This window comes from Trichechus manatus, unplaced genomic scaffold (assembly GCF_000243295.1).
Source record: "Trichechus manatus latirostris isolate Lorelei unplaced genomic scaffold, TriManLat1.0 scaffold00077, whole genome shotgun sequence".
Classification (NCBI taxonomy): domain Eukaryota; kingdom Metazoa; phylum Chordata; class Mammalia; order Sirenia; family Trichechidae; genus Trichechus; species Trichechus manatus.
The window spans coordinates 3,847,535-3,865,545 of NW_004444013.1; the positions used below are offsets into that span (position 1 = coordinate 3,847,535).

An 18,011-nucleotide genomic window follows, 5' to 3' on the forward strand; every position below is an offset into this window, starting at 1 on the left:
AAAAAAAAAAGGTTGAGAAGTTAGAGGGTTGACATTTTGTGGGGTTGTTAACCAATGTCATAAAACTATATGTATACTACTGTTTCATGAGAAACTATTTGTTCTGTAAGCCTTCACCTGGAGTACAATAAAAAAAAAAAGAAAAAAAGGAAAAAAAGTACACGTTGCTGTTCCCACCCCTAGCATGTCTTAAAAAGTAGGTCTAGAGTAGGGCCCAAGAATTTACATTCTAACAAGTTCTTAAGCGATGTTGATGCTACTGGTTGAGGGGCTGCATTTTAAGAATCACTATTCTTTACATAACCCTTCACCTCCACTCTTACCCCCACAACCCAACACCATAGAATAAGGTTATCTAGAACAGGGTACTCTTTGCAATTTGAAAACAAAAATCACTACTAACACTTCAATTATTATTCTTACAGGATAAAGAAGAGAGAAAAGGAGAGGAAAGAGTCCAGGATATAATTTTAGAGATGGAGAAATGGAACCCAGGTAAGTCAAGAGATTTGTCCATGGTCACATAGTTCATGGCTAATAAACTCCATCAAATTTTTACTACATACAATTAGCACTAAAAATGCGAAATTTACCTCCATGATACGTATATATGATCTAAATTGAGGAAATAGAATTAAATCTCAACTAGGAAATGATACTTAAGAGATTTAAACAGTGTCTTAAAAAATTAGTTTTTTGAAAGCAAGATACACTACTGTGCAATTGAGAAAAAAATATTTTAGAAACAATGAAAGCATTTATGACAATGGGATAGAAACCCATTAAGAATTTTATTAGATAAGGATGACAAAATTAACTTTCCCTGTTTTCATTTCAGTATCACTGAACACCCGTGTTTCCATAATAAAAATAGCAATGAAAAGAAAATTGGACACAGGGCATTACCCGTTTACCTCGGCAGGGTGGAGGAGGATGGTTTCTTCTCCCTTGAAAGATGAGGGAGGCTGACCACAGGTTTAATTAAGGAAGAAATTGTACACAGCAAAAGAGCAAGGATTAAGGTAACAGCCTGCAACAATTCCCCATGTTGCATGGTACTTACATGCTCTGGCTCTAGAGTCAGAAGGCATGATTTTGCATACTGCCTCTATCCCTTACTAATGATGATATTCTGGACGAGGTACTTAATATCTCCATCCTTCAGTTTTTCCTCTTGTGATATGATTATCCTAAAAGTTCATTGTCGTTAGCAGCCATCCAGTTGGTCTTCAAGTCATGGAGACCCCATACACAATGGAATGAAATTTTGCCCAGTCCTGTACCATCCCCATGATCCGTTGCAGATCAGACCATTGTGATCCATAGGGTTTTCATTAGCTGATTTTTGGAAGCAGATCAACAGATCTTTCTTCCTAGTCCATCTTAGTTTGGAAGCTCTACTGAAAACTGGTTCAACATCATAGCCACAAGCAAGCCTCCACTGACAGATGGTGGCTGCACATGAGGTGGATTGGTTGGGAATTAAACATGCGTTTCCCACATGGAAGGCAAGAATTCTACCACAAACCACCACTGTTGTCTCATTAGTCTCCTCCAATCTGGGACATTCTTCTCAGTCTCATTTTTTTTTTCATTTCATGATCTTGATGCTTTTAAATAGTTGTTGTTGTTAGTTGCCGATGCATTGATTCCAATTCATGGCAACTCCGTGTATTACACAGTAGAGCTGCTCATATGGTTTTCTTGGCTGTAATCTTAATGGAATCAGACAGTCAGGCCTTTTCTTCTGTGGTAATGCTGAGTGGGTTCAAACAACCAACCTTTAGGTTAGCAGCCAAGCACCAATTATTTTTAGAATGTCTCTCAGTTTGGGTTTGCCTCATGTCTAAATCCAGGTTATGCGCTTTTGGCAGAAAGACCACAGACGCAATGCTGAGTCCTTCCCAAGCGCATCAGATCAGGAGGGACATGATGTCACTACGTTTCATCACTGGGTTATCATAACTGTGATCACTTACGAAAGGTGGTTTCTCCACTATAAAGTCTATTTTTACTTTGGGGAGATATTTGGAGTAAATACTCTTTTCACCATCATACTTTCACCCACTAATTTTAGCATCTGTTGGTGATTCTTGCCTGCAACAGTTATGCTATGATAGTTGTCAAATCGTGATTTTCTCTTTCCATCATTCCTTCTACATTTACTAATTGGAATTTTACTGTAAGAAGTTATTTTCCTTCATTTGTTTATTCAATGGTTTACTTGTATCAGTGGGGTCCTGGATATTTACTTTATTCTGTAGGTTAGACTACAGTGTTATCATAATTTAGTTTGTTACTCAAATTGTCTCAGATTTGGCCCTTACGCGCTCTTTCAAGCTGTCTTCTGTGCTCTTTCAACACGCCTCCCGCCAATTTTTTTTTTTGAGCACTTACTATCTGGCACCACAATAAACATCTTGCCCCAGTTCTGGAATTAGTCATTTCCCCAAGGGGCCTTAGTTACTTTTATTGGACAATGGTATGTATGAAAAAAAAAAAAAAAGATCTAGGTTCTAGGTGTTGTAAAATGTTAGGAGAAAATAAATCAGGTTAAAGCAGTGTGTCCTCAAGGCTTGGCACTGTGTATTTACCAGACGCCTAAAAAGTATTTCTTGTTGTAATTAGTTGCTGTTAAGTTGACTCTGACTCATGGCAACCCCATGCATGCGGAGTAGAACTGTGCTCCATAGGGTTTTCAAGGCTGTGACCTCTTGGAATCAGATCACCAGGCCTGTCATCCGAGGCAACTCTGGATAGGTTCAAACTGCCAGACTTTCAGCTGGCTGATTTCTTAAACTGAATACAATCAAGTGGCAAAATGTAAAACTCAAACAGCATGGGTACGTGATCAACTGTCCCGAGTTTCCCAGGACTAAGGAGTTTGCTGGGATGTGGGGCTTTTGGTATGAAAACTGGGGAAGCCCCAGGCAAATCAGGATGAGTTGGTCACCCTCCTACAGGCAAGGGTTGGTCAGGGAGAGGAGAGACCAGTGTGGGCTGCTGTCACCAGAGAAGGCTTCCTGGGGGAGCGTGGCTTGGGCGTTATGAGAGCCTAAGTAACCCTTTCTCCTCTCCTTAGCAGGCATCTCAACCCTGTTGCTGGCTTTGAGTGGTTTTTCAGCATGGATCTCATCCTCAGTTCTTGATTCTCTGCTCTCTCCTCGCTGAGCTGTGAATAATAGTTTTGGACTTTCAGCATTGCTCAGGTAAGCTGTGATTGGGAACATGGTCTGTGCCAGTGGAGCATGCTTCTCTGCCAGTGACAGTCTATTGGAGCAGGAGGTGGTAGACCAGATGCACAATTCCTACTGGGTTTTCAATAACACCCAACCGAGGTTACAGAAGCACAACTAAATCAACCAAGGTTTTTTTCAAGCGTCACTGGCCACAGCTGCTATGATGTCTCAGCTGTTACAGTGGAGCGTTTCCCACAGGAGCTGGGTGGAGAGATAGAGGATCAAGGCAAGAATGGTTCGTTGTTATTGTTGTTAGCTGCCGTTAAGTCTGCCCCGACCATGGCAATCCCAAGCACAATGGAACTAAATGTTGCCTGGTCCTGCTCATCCCCATGATCAGTTGTAGATCAGACTGCTGTGATTCATAGGGTGTTCACTGGCTGATTTCTGGAAGTAGATCACCAAGATTTTCTTCTTAATCATAGTCTGGAAGCCTACTAAAACCTTTTCAGCCTCATAGCAACACACAAGCCTCCACCGACAGACGGGTGGTGGCTGCACATGAGGTGCATTGGCCGAGAATTGAACAAGGGTCTCTCACATAGAAGGTGAAAATTCTACCACTGAGCCACCAACACCTTATAATAAAGGTTTAGGGACGAATAAGTCTTAGGCTTTGGAAGAAACTCAACCAAACTTTTTGTTAAGCTCCCTGCCTTTATACACAAACTGTATTGTTGTGCCCATACTACAGATTCAGAGAGTGAGGCTTCCGAATGATTACTGCCATGCCCAAGCTACAGCATTTTGTATGCTAGAGAAGAGATACAAGAACTGTTGCCTCCTAGATATCATGCTCATTTTGCCATACTAATGCTTCCCTAATTATGTTCCTGATGCATACTAGATACACCTCTTTGAAATCCATAAAGCACATAATGAGAAAACCTCCATTAAACAATATTTACTTTACTTAGTCTAGATTTCTCCATCTTATTTGACCATGAAACTCTTCCTTCACCAAGTTCTTTGTGAGACCACAGAGACCTGAGTGTAAGAAAGCTGTCATAGATGGGGAAATTAGGGTCCAGAATATTAGCGATAATCACTCAAGTTATAGAGGTGAGCAAATGCTACAACCACTAATAAGACAATGAATTGTTTTAGTTGATACATCTACATAATTGAGACAATTTAAGGGCTATGGTTCACTTTAGAAGCCAAATGCTGGCCCTCCAGCTCACCACTCACAGTCATATTTGTTTGCAGTGCCTACTGCTGAGCCAGGGTGTGAGGGATGACAGCAGTGAGGTGTTTCATTAAGAGACTACAGACACTCTGGGCATAAGCACCGCTCCTTAGGGTCCAGGTGATGGAACATACTGCAGAGTGGGAAGAAGGTCAGTCTCCTTGCCTTGGGGTTCAGCGTAGGGTTGGCACTTTGAGGATTCCTGGTTTGGGAAGTTGTTAGGAGATAGCACCTGGACACAAAAGTTGTCATTCTTATACAGGAAACTCCTGCATATCAACAAGAAAAAGACAGCAACCCCAATAGAAATGTAGAAAAAGGCTGTGAAAAGGATATTTATAGAAAGGGACACTCCTAAATAGTCTAAGATGAGAGCCCAAGGTTATTGGTAATCAAAAATAAGAAGCATGCTAATTCACGTAACAGGGAGCTACCCTTCAAACCTACTCAAAACAAACAAACTCCTTGCCATAGATTCCGACTCTCAGCAACCCCCCGTGTTATACAGTAGACCTGTTCCATAGTATTTTCTTGGCTGCAATCTTTGTAGATGTAGATTGCCAGGCCTTTCTTCTATGGTGCTGCTGGTTGACTTTAACCACCAATCTTCAGGTTAGCAGCCAATGGCAAACTGCTGTGCCACCTAGGTACCTTCAAGTCTACTAGAGCATTGGATAGTGCCAAGCACTGGTGGGGGTGTGGTGCTGAGGCAACCCACACACACTGTTGGTGAGAGGGGGCTAGTACCACTATTGCTGTTATGGAGAGTTACATGGCACTGCTTTTGCAAATTGCACATGTGCCTACGCTGTGACCCAGCAATTCCTTGACTGTGTCTATTTTGAGGAAGTCTCAGGGTCCATAAGGGGACATTTACAAGGAACCTTATTGCAGTATAGATTATGGTAAGGAAGCTGGAGGCAACCTGGGTATTCATCACCTGGAGAAAGGGGATAGGCAAGGGTCATATTCAGCTGATAGGCGTAGTACAGCCATATTGATGGTTGCAATAGTGTGATAGTGTCATGCTGGTTGATAAATTAACTGCTTCTTCTAAGCCACTAAATACTTCTGCCATTTCCCTCCAAGACCTATTCATTCCTTGTATGATTCAGCAACTAAAGGTTAAAGCTTGGCATTTCAGGGGATTTATGGGACCCACCCCACCACCCATCTGTCAGTTTGTCATATTGCGGTGGCTTGTGTTGCTATGATGCTGGAAGCTATGCCACCAATATTTCAAACACCAGCAGGATCACCCATGGTGGACAGGTTTCAGTGGAGCTTCCAGACTAAGACAGGCTAGGAAGAAAGGCCTGGCAATCTACTTCTGAAAATTAGCCAATGAAAACTTTATTGGTCACAACAGAACATTGTCCAACTTGCTTACTTTGGACACATCATCAGGAGGGATCAATCGCTGGAGGAAGATATCATGTTTGGTGAAGTAGAAGGCCAAGGTGGGCAAGGGAGACCCTTGGTGAGATGGACTGGCACAATATCTGTGGCAATGAACTCAAACATGCTGACAATCATGAGGATAACTCAGGACTGGGCAACATTTTGTTCTGTTGTACATAAAGACACCATGACTTGGAGTTGACTCAATGACATCCATCTATCTATCTATCTGTCTAATCTATCATCTATCTATCTATCTATCTATCTGTCTATCATCTGTTGGATGGGAAAAGACGATGTGTTCGTAAAGTTGGGAGACTGGTTACCCTGGAAGAGAAGGAAGGGATTAGTGATTACAAGAGGGTATGAAGAAATATGTCTAGGGTACTGGTAATATTCTATGTCTTGTTCTGGATGGTGGTTCCACTATTTGTGGACTTTTCTATGTGTTTGTCATGTTTCAATTAAAAAAACAAACTTTTTAAAATAAATATCCACCATAAATTGGAGGAGCCCTGGTGGCTCACTGGTTAAAGCCATTGACTGCTAACTAAAAAGTTGGCTGTTTGAAACCACCAGCTGCCCCGTGGGAGAAAGATGTGGCAATCTTCTTCTGTGGAGATTTACAGCCTTGGAAACCCCATGGGGTCACTATGAGTCAAAACTGACTCAGTGGCAGTGGGTTTGGTTTGGTTTTTTTAATCTCTATCATCTATCTATTCACTGGACCACTCTAGCACTGAGTCTTAGACAGCTTCCTGATTGTTCCATGCCTGTGTTGTGCCAAAGGTTAAATATTTTAGACATTAACCGTGCAGAGAGGTCAGATGAGGTGGATTCACACTATGGAATACTAGACACAATGGATTTAAATACGAGGTTACATCTTTAATAAACTAGTTCTTGTGAAAAAATTGTTTTATATCAATGCCACTTATGTAAATTAAAAATACATGTGCACAAAACTTAAATACACATTTTGTAAGAACAGATTCATGGATTCGTTTGTAAGAAAAGATGCACAGAAAATACATTAAAATGATTGCCTATGAAGGCAGAGTAAATGGGAGTAAGGTATGTTGGTTAAAGGGAATGAATGAATAAAAACAAGAGGTGGGCTCTGCACAGGTCAATGGTGATGCTATGTTAGGGAGTGAGGAATATGGTCAACTCCACCTTCTTCATCTGAAGTATTAGAAAAAACATTACTGGCTAGAACATAGCACTAGGTGCCAGGCACTATTGAAAGCATTTTTCATATATTAACTCTTGATCCTGACAACAAACCAAGCCTGCCCAGGGCCTGTTGCGTTTGGTCCAGACCTAGCTATTTGCCTGTCTCTGCTGTACCTTAGCAATGCTGAAGTTGTTCTAGTGGCTTCCAGGGCAGCCAGCATTGACTAGACTCAGGAATTCACAGCAGCAGCAGTAGAACAGAATGGCAGGAGTATCCTGAGTGCAGCTAAAGCTTATTTGTGAGCCCATGTAATGGTATCCATTGGGGACAATATTTGTTTCCTATTTCTGCAGTAACAAATCCACAGATTTAGTGGCTCAAAATAATACAAATGTGTTATCTTACAGTTCTGTAGGTCAAAAGTCTAACACAGGTCTCATTGGTTAAAATCAAGGTGCAGGCAGGGCTGTGTTCTTTTCTGGAGGCTCTAGGGGAGAATCTGTTTCCTTGTCTTTTCCAGCTTCTAGAGGCACATACATTCCTTGACTTGTGTCTCCTTTCCTCCAGCTTCAAAGCCAGCAACGTTGCATCTCACTGACCATTCTTCCTTAGTCACATCTCCCTCTCCGACTCTGACCTTGGTCAGGAAAGGTTCTTTTAAGGACTCATGGGATTGGGTTGAGCCCAGCGGGGCTAATCCGGCATAATCTCCCATCTGAAGGTCCTCTTAATTGCATCTGCAAAGTACCCTTTTATCCACTTAAAATAACATATTCATAGATTCCAGGGACTAGGTTGTGGACATCTTTTGTTGTTAGTTGCTGGCCAGTTGGCTCAGACTCATGGTGACCCCATGTATAACAGAAAGAAATGTTGCCCAGTCCTGCACCATCTTCACGATCATTGGTTTGCTTGACTCCTTTGCTGCAGCCACTATGTATTTTGGGTGCCTTGCAGTCTAGGGGGCTTATCTTCTAGCATTATATCAGACAATATTCTGTTGTGATGTACAAGATTTTCATTGGCTAATTTTTGGAAGTGGCTCACCAGGCCTTTCTTCCTAGTCTATCTCAGTCTGGAAATCTTTAAACCCATTACTATCAAGTATTCTTCCTACCACAGGGACTAACAAATTTTGGGATGGAATGACACTGAAAGAGGGAGATGAGGTTTTTCATAAGCAGGTTAAGGAGAAAATGGGGAACTTACTAATGAGATTGGTGTTCATGTGACTTCATGTGACGTATGAAGAAGGTGAAAAAAGTCTTTGGAAGGAGAATGAAATAAGCAAAGGGGATGGGGAGGTAGTTCAAAGACCCTCAGATGAACTAGGTAAGGGCGAGGAGTGGAGACGGGGTGTTGGAGGCACAGAGAAGAAGAAAACAGTTCAAGAGCATGATTTCCTCTCCTTCCACAAAAGGAGTCAATCACAGCAATTCTTATTAAGTAGCTTAGATATAGAGAGATAACTTTGATTAAAAAATATTTTACTATGTTAAGGTAATTTCTAGTAGAATTTGAGTATTTATCTTCCAAATCACTGACAAAGGTGAAAGCACGGTGAGCATTGCCCACACATCAGAAGGGAAGGTAGAAAGACTCAAACAAGAATGTAACAAGGAGAAAGCACGAACTAGGATGATAGAGGCTAGATCACGTGGGGCTGTCCTAGCAATCCCTATAACTAGTGGTATAAATTCATTCCACTGCTAAAAAGCACCCTCCAACTACAGAAATATATTTCTTAAAAGAATTATTGCTTATACGACATATAGCTAAATTAAAATGACCCAAAAGCCTAAAGAGCAAAGTTGAGAATTATGATATCAGTTAAAAGAGAAAAGGTGACTGCCAGTACAGATAGCAGTAGTAACATAATATTTAAGATGAAGTTTGTTGACCACGATAAATAGAAAAACTACTTGTGATTCAAATGCATAATCAATAATATAGTTTAAGATTATCAAAGTTTTATTATCTGAATCAATAAATAAATAAAGTATAACCCATTAAAGCAGTTGCTGTCGAGTCGATTCTGACTCATAGCATCCCTTATGTGTCAGAGTAGAACTATGCTCCATAGGGTTTTCAATAGCTGATATTTCAGAAGCAGATTTCCAGGCCTTTTTCCGAGGTGTCTTTGGGTGGACTTGAGGCTCCAACCTTTCATTTAGCAGCTGAGCGTGTTAACCATTTGCACACCCCAAGGACTCCATAACCCATTAGAAGTACGTAAAAATACGTGAGTACCTCTAGTGAGAGATTCTAATTAATTATTATATATTAATGACAAATTAAGGAGGCAGAAATTAAATAAGGGTACAAATAACATAAAAAATGAAAGTAAATTAGGTGGAATGTATAAGATTAAATATTTCATGTCGCTTAAAGCATATCTTCTTTTCACATGCTCATGGATTATTTATACAAATTGATCATTTGCTATGAAAAATCCAAAAAAACAGTTCAATAAACTAAAAATTAATAGTAAAATATATAAACAAAATAATCATATCTACTTGATTTGAGCAAACATTCTATTAAGTAGAAATTGTTTTCAAAATTCAGAATATCAGATTATTCATAAACTAATGAAAAAAATTAACTTAAAGCATTATAGAATCATATATAATAGGGTCAAAACAGAACTTCAAAATAAATCATTAGTTTTAAATAGTTTACAATAAAATAAAAAAAAAAACAAACAAATTGAACATTCGAACTAAAATTTCAAGGGAGGAAAAAGAAATAGTAGTTATGTTAACTATCAAGGCTACAATACATTTGAAAACATGCAACTGAGCAAGAAATCTAAGATTTGGTTATCTGAAAAAGATCAATAGAGTAAATGTAACACTGGCCAATCTCAGAAAGGAGAGAAAATACAAATACTCAAAATTAGCAAAAAGGGAGTTTCACAACAGAAGTGAAAGAGTATATAATTATAAAAGATTACAAATGAGATTATGAGCTGTACGTATCACATTCTATTAGTAATTGAAAATCTTAATGGAATAGATGGTTTTCTACACAAATACACAATACCTAATTGACAAAAGATCAGAAAACAAATTGAAGTTATACTAAGTGTGAACAAATTGAGAAAACATCTGGTGTGGGTATCTTCTGCTTGTTGTCCTGCCCTGCTCTCCGTCTCTCCACGCTGTTCTGGCCGCAGAAGCTCTCCTACTGGGACAACACCTACGGATGCCTTTGGCCTCTTTCCGGTTGGGTTTGGCCAACAGCAGGCACTAGCTAGAAGTCAGAGGGCAGGAGGGGAGTGGACTTAGGTGTTTGTATCAACCAGCTCTCCCCCTGCAGGGTCGCTTGGGGTTGTTGGTGTCCCATTACCAGAGGCCACAGCTCCTGTCAGGCAACCTTCTCCACATGGCAGAGGTCTCACTGGCTTCCACTTTCACTTATTCACACTACAGGTGGTAATGCCCTCCACTTTGTAGCCCTAGCTGCCCATGCCTTTTAAATAAACCATTTATTAAACTTTCTTTTCTTACTCAGTTTGGTGTGCCATGTATTTCCTGTTTGGATGCTGACTGATATCCAATAAAAACGAGAAAAAAAAAAAAAAAAAAAGAACCTAATTTTCTAGAGCTATTACTATTAAGGATTCAGTGGAATCATTTGTAATTTTTCCAAAATAGTAAAGAACAGATAACTAACGTTCAAGTTTTATAAAATGCTCACTGCCCCCTTAAAATACCAAAAGCTATAAAATTTCTCCTTTAAGGCAAATGTTTTTGATCCCTATGCCTGACTGACCAAGACAACAAAAAATGCTGTAGAATAATCTCACTTAGAAATAGAGAACTATGTGATTGAAAACACTTGCAATATTTTTAATAATACATTAAAATTATAATATGAAACCACTAAGGGTTCATCGCAAGTATAAAAGTGATTCAATATTAAGAAAAAATGTTAACATATTATTATAGTTTATATTACCAGCTCAAAAAAAATGAAGAGTGAATAAATCAATATATAAATGAATATAAAGGGGCATTTTATAAATTCAATCCATTATTATGAAAAATGTTTAAAAATAGGAATGTTTTTGCTGTTAGTTACCATCAAGTTGGCTCCAACTCAGGGCGACCTTACGTATAACAGAAGGAAACGTTGTTCAGTCCTGCACCATCTTCATGGCCGTTGGTTTGTTTGAGTCCTTTGTTGTGGATACTGTGTCAGTCCATCTTATTGAGGGTTTGCCTCATTTTTGTTGGCTTTCTACTTTGCCAGACAGATGTCCTTTTCTAGTGATTGGTCTTTCCTGATGATATGTCCGAAGACAGCTGATGCCTTCCCATCTTCACTGTAAGTATTCTAGTTGCATTTCTCCCAAGATTGATTTGTTCATTTTTTCTGGCAATCTATGATGTATTCAATTTTCATCACCAACAGCACAGTTCAAAGGCATCAATTCTTCTTCTATCTTCCTTTTTCATTGTCCAGCTTTTGCATACACATGAGGCGATTGAAAAGGTCAGGCACACCTTAGTCATTAAATGCTATCAAGAACACATTCCAAGCCAAGAGATGACATTATGCTCAAAGGAACAAGAAGCCTTTCAGACAAAGGCTTTCCTTTTCAAAGTACCAAAGAAAAATGCCTCCTCCACCTCTTTATTTAATTCTTTTTTGAAAGTAAGAGAAGCAGTTCCATGTAGCTTGGTCATCGAGGAGGTCAGAGCCTCATCTGTAATCTGAAAGTCCTCTGATTAACCCTGGGGCAATACCTCCTTCCTCACTGTCAGTGCCATCTGTGGCTCTTTTCACCAGGCACTGCTCTGCAAGCGAGTCACAGCAAAAGCCTTCCGAAACTATTCCTTCTGGGTTGTCTTATCCAAATCTCTCATTTTGCACGTGAGAGCGTGGAATTTCAGAGAGGGGAAGTGAGTTACTCAAGAAACAAATAGCAACTGGCAGAACTAGAATGAATAACCATAATTTACCGAGCACCTACCACTTACTCCTCAAAGAGCCCTGTTAAGATAAATGTATTGTTGGTGCCTTTTTGCACATGAGGAGGCTGAGGCTTGAAGACATTAAACAGCTGGACCTAGATCAGCTAGTAAGGGGAGGCAGAGACAGAGAGACACGGCACACAGGACAAGCTTATAATTTTTGGATCCTTTTCCAATATTTGTTTTACATTTATTAGTGAGAGTGGGGTCAGTGGTGACAAGTAGACAAGTAGAGCTGTTGTTTTGGTTTTAATCTCCTCTCAGGGTACTGTCTGCTGAGGTGAGGGTGAACCACCAAAGCAGGAGTTCTGGATGGAGACTGCATTTCTGATTTCATTGGACAACTGGGTACACCCTTGGTCCCCGTCTCTTAATCTGGTTCTGAAAAGGCTTTGGGTTTGAACCCAACTGTTGGTTTCCTAGCTATGTTTTGCTCCATGGCACTCAGCCCTTCCCTGAGTCCCAGCCAAGTGTATCTCCCAGCCACCTACGCTGTCTGCTCAGGAGGAAAACTGAAATTGAACATTGCTCTGCTCTTCCTTTCCCTTGTAGTTCTAAGTGTATTTCTTGACCACTAACTTTGCGCCAAGTAATGAGCAAGAAACCAGGCAGGCAGGGTCTTGAGTAGCCTAGAGGATGAGCCTAGATTTCAACATGCAACTCTACTTGCAAACTTCAGTTAAACATTTGTCTCTGGAAATTCCAGCTGGGTGGCTGGCTTGCAGATGTGGCCTAGACCATTCATGAGGAGTTCTCTTTCTGACAGCTGGCACCTATTTCTTCAGAAACCCTTCTGTTCTGGTTCCTGATGTTTGACCTCCTGCTGGAAGGTGTCTGTAAACTTCCTCCCTATGGTTTCCGACCTTGCTGGCTGTTGTCCAATTTCTGCTTTGGTTCCTTTCTTACATGAGAGGGTTTCCACTGCAAAACTCAAAAGAAGCCATTGCCCTGGCTGTTTTATACCCCACAGCCCTCTGTGGCCCTCTGCTGGATGGCTGCTGCCACAGCCACTAGAGACGCTTCCTGGAATGCAAGAAGTGTCTCCATTTTTCTTGGGTTTATCAAATTAGTCAAGCCCATACCTCTGTTCAGTCAGCCTGTCAGTTTGAAGGTCAACTCCCAGTACATTGATACAATCCCTAGAAGACAGATGACGCTTGGAAATACTGCAACTGGCATATCTTTGTTATTACTCATCACTGTAGGTAGTTCCCAACTTACGATGTATTCGAGTTATGATGAACGGCACTTAGGACCTTCTTTTTTTGGTGTATGCATCTTATTGTTAGTATTATGTACTACATCCAATGCTGCATTGTGTAATTTGCTGATGTTATCAGTCTCAGATGTTCACTCACAAATGTTTACATGTACAGTCATGCATTGCTTAATGTCCACTATACGTTCTTCGATACAGGACGTTATGTGATTTGGACGTTGTGCAAACACCATATTATATACTGTAAAGAGTTCACCTTGAAGCATGGCTGGTAGAAGCAATCTTCGGTCTGGCCAGATAGCACATCCTGCATGTTGAGTGTGTGTCACAGATCATTCTCTACTGAGATGGCTGAACCCCAAAGGCAAGGCCGAGATCTTGATATTTGGGCAGTCTTATTACCAGAAGGATATAGCCAAAATGATCATGAACCTGGCTGACTATCACGCCAGAGATGGGCACGAAGTTCAGAGAAGGGCACTGCCCCGGAAGCCAGCACCCTGCAGGCTCCAGACACTGCACAGGCCTGGGTTACCAAGCTTTGAAGGTAGTTTGTTAGCCGGGATGGGAGCCATACAGAAGTTAAAGTGGAAACCCTGTCATGAACACTGTTCTTATAGGTCCTACTTCTACCCCCTGGGTTAAGAATGATGGGGTAGGTTGTTTTCTCTGTGTTAAGTGTTCGCAAACACGAGTTTAAAGAGTTCTATTAAAGAATTGAATTTTAAAAAAAACACAACCACAGATATATATATGCACAGACATTGCCCAAACGGATGTTATGCTGCGTGTGACTGTAATGTTTCCAACCCCTAAAGACAAAGATGGGATTTATAAACATATTGATAATAAAAGGCAATAATAACGAAAACTAAAAAAAAAAAAAAATAAAGGGTTATTCGACTTATGCCAGAACCAACTTATGACAGAGTCGTCTGAATGGAACCCTGTCATAAGCCGGGGACTACCTGTACTTAATTAGCTTGAAGCAGTGGTGGTTCAGTGGTAGAATTCTTGCTTTCTGTGCAAGAGTCCTGGGTTTGATTCCCAGCCAATGCACCTCATGTGCAGCCACCGCCTGTCAGTGGAGGCTTGCGTGTTGCTATGATGCTGAACAGGTTTCAGCAGAGCTCCCAAACTAAGACAGACTAGGAAGAAAGACCTGACAATCTACTTCTGAAAATTAGCCAGTGAAAATCTTATGGATCACAACAGAACACTGTCTGACTCGCTTGCTTTGGACACATCATCAGGAGGGATTGATGGCTGAGGAGGACATACGTTTTGTGAAGCAGAGGGCTAGCGAGGGCAAGGGAGACCCTCGGTGAGATGGATGCCACAATAGCTGCAATGATGGACTCAAACATGCTGGTGATTGAGAGGATAATGCAGGACCACACAATGTTCTGTTCTATTGTACATATGGTCATGAGTCAGAGTTGACTTGAGGGCAGCTAACAACAACGAATCTATCTACTGTCTGTCTGTCTATCTTACCTGCCTGTCTGTCTGTCTATATTTCACTTATTTTTTCTAGCAAGTCTTTGATGTCATATATTTTTTACTGCTTCCAACAGCACTGTGAGGTATGAGCTATTATTCCTCTCATCTTTTCAGACGAGGATACTGAGATTCTGAGAGATTAAGCCACTCACTTCTTTTTCCTTGTTGGATTTTAACCCACTAGAACAACATCTTTTAGAAATATATTCTCCAGCATGCCTACCACAATGCCTGCTTGTTAAACAAATGAACACACATGTTAAATAAGTAAATTAACGCGTATCAATGCTCCTCTCAGGTTATCTTCTAGGCCCTGTGTCTGGTTTGTTTGGGGCTCATGCATGTATGTCAGGGTTGGATTTCTTGGCACATATTTCATTTGAGGGATAATTTAGAAGTGTGGCCACAAAATAAAATGTCAACCTGACTCTGGGTTAACCAGTGTTTCTAATTAAGCCTCAATGTACAGTGCTTACAGCTAAATACCTTGTGGTTTGAGAGATAACTCAGCAAATAGGCCATTGTCTCCATTATCTCATTCCCTGGCATTTCCCTGATGAGTTTATAAATCCCAGTGGAATCGAGGCCTCAATCTCTTTAATGAGGCCTTCAAAAACTGAGGCGGAATTATAGCAGCAGATAAGGCTGGCTTCATTGTACGCTTACTTTGTAAAGGTTTCTCCTCCCCGTGGTGAAGTAAATACCATCAAACCCAGGGGGTTAATTGCATGTGAGTTGGCTGAGTCACATGACTGAGTTAATTCTTCATGAAGCAAAGGAATATTAAAAGCTATTTTTGCCTTCCATCTCCTCTTTTCTCATATTGTAAAGAGTCAGGTGAAGTGGGAAAGTTCAGCTTTCACAGTCATAGACCCAGATAATAATCTTTTCATATTCAAGGTGTACTAAGCCTATGTGCTAGACCATGGGCTAGGTGCTGAGGTTACAGCAGTGAATAGAGAACTTACAGAAAATGTCGCCATCGTGGGTGAAGTGCTGGGAAGGATAAGTGAGTAGGAAGAACACATACCCCTGATGAGCCAGACACTTGTCTGTTGGCGTTCGGCACTATTCCCAACTCCTTGCACACTCTCCTCGATATCACAGGTTCTGAAAGCCGGGGAACCTGCTTCTCTGAATCCTTTGCCAACAGGATTCTGGTTTGCATTCTGTTGTGAGAGGTGCACCTGCAAATTTGGAAATAGGAAGAGCAGCAGAAGCCGTTTTTATTCCCCTGCAGTGTGCTCCATGAGATGGATTGACAGCCATGGGCTCAGACATACCAATGGCATGAAGATGGTGCAGGACAGGACAACACTTCACTCTGTTGTATGTGGGCGCTGCTGAGTCTGAGACAAGTCAATGGCAACAAACAATAAGCCCGTTGGCAGATGTTTGATTCTGCACAACAACACTGTTGGTGGTGCTGCAGGCGGCAGTGGCCAGAAGTTATGGGTTCTTGACCTGAGTGGGAATGATGATTTTTTGTTCCTTGAAAGGTAATGGTTTACCTTAGAGGTAGAAATGGCCTTTCTTGGCCTTTGCTCCTCCAGCCCTTGATAGCGTTGTTTGGAAAGACTGAGGCTAAGTACTGGATGTTCTGATGAATGTAGCTTGACCTCACCCACCCCCACCCACCCACTTCTTCTGAGACTCCCTGAAAGCAGAAGCAGCCCCTGCTCCCTGAGGAGGCTAGTCTCCCCTTGCTTAGAGGCCCTGCAATGCCTTCGCCTGAGGGAGTTACCTTGTGAAGGAAAGCCAATTCCGCTCAAGAACCACCTCCACCCACCATTCCTCATTGTCCGCAGACCCAGACTCAAATGCCAGCACACCCCAGAGAGATATGTGCAAGGTCTCATCTGATAGGAGAAGGCTTGCATACCTACATAAGCAAGATACTTGGTTAATTAGTATTGGTAGACATTTAGGAATGTGTGTAGGAATGAATTACAAGAGAAGTAGATCAACGAAGAGTCTACCTGAAATCTGGGAATATTTTTTGGGTGGGGCCCCCTAGCACTTCCATTTCAAATGGTATAAACTAGGGGAAAGTCCACAAAAAGCCAGTACAGGTGGGGGCCCATTTCATAAGGGTCAGACATTTCACAAGGGAATGTTTGTTACCCCACCAGTGAAAAACACATGGCTAGCTGAGATGCTGGTGGAGTGCCGAAGAGAACATAGAATGGATAGTGGAAGAAGGAAGTTCTAACTATGGCCTCATGACCAGTTGCATAAGAGAAAGAGAGAGAGGAGAGAGAACAGAGAAATATACGCATAATTTTTCCTTGCTTTGTTATCTATATATTTTTGCTTATAATAATTGACTACTTTTTAATTTTCTTCTTACTACTTTATGTAAGACATTGATGGTGATGAACCTTTACGTGTATTCTTTAGATTAAAGGATATTAAGGGGCAATTGAGACTGACTAGAAGAGGAATAGACATGAATCAGAGATGGACACAGTGTCTGATGGGATTCTAGGCCTTCCTTTTCGGGCAGAGAGTGGGTATGTCTTTGTTTACACAATGTAGAGCTGTATCATGTTAAGTGGAAGCATGTTATTGTTGCTTTGTTAATATTTGGCACCTAAATATTAGAAATATGTGTGTATACATATATGATGATAAGAAGCCAAAGGGGTGGTGTAGACCTGCACGTTTGTACTGACTAACTCTTGCTGAGGTACCAAGTAACCCCCAAATCTTATAACAATAAACATTTGCCAAAGCTCTGTGGGCTGTCTCTGGCTCCGTGGGGCTTGGCTAGGCTCCACGTTTTTCATCTCCGGACCCAGGCTAAAAGAATAGTAGCTCTCTGGGGCGTGCTTTTCTCATGGCAGAGGGCAGGCTCTCAGAAGTCTGGAATAAATTTTAAATGCCTCTTAAATTAAAACCTTTCTTTGGTACTGTACACTCTCACTGCTGCCCACACTTGATGGGCCAAAACAAGACATCTGGCCAAGTCCACATCACGGGTGTAGGGTAGTAAACTTCTACAGGGCTGGAGGGAAAGAAGAACAGACATTTGCTGACCAGTAATGCACTGACCATCATGTTACAAACCAGACTATTTTAAAGCCCTTTGCCTCCTCTGTACTTTTTTCTTTGTTTTCTCATTGTGTTCGATTATCTGTTCTCAGCTTGGTATCACCCCTGCCCCCTTCTATAGTCTTCTTTTCATTGAAGCAGTGAATCCTGAAGATATCTTTCTCAGAACCCTATCCTCGTGTGGTTCTGGGTTAGCATCTCCCAAAGAAAGGAAAAGCAGAAAGCAAAAAAAAAGAGGAGTCATTAT

At 41.2% G+C, this 18,011-nt stretch overlaps 1 non-coding gene across 1 annotated transcript; it reads left to right on the top strand.

Moving 5' to 3' along the window:
- The first annotated feature begins 14,195 nt into the window (after positions 1-14,195).
- On the top strand, positions 14,196-14,266 carry TRNAR-UCU (transfer RNA arginine (anticodon UCU)). The gene has a single exon. It is a non-coding gene; the product is annotated as a tRNA-Arg (tRNA).
- Positions 14,267-18,011: the final 3,745 nt, after the last annotated feature.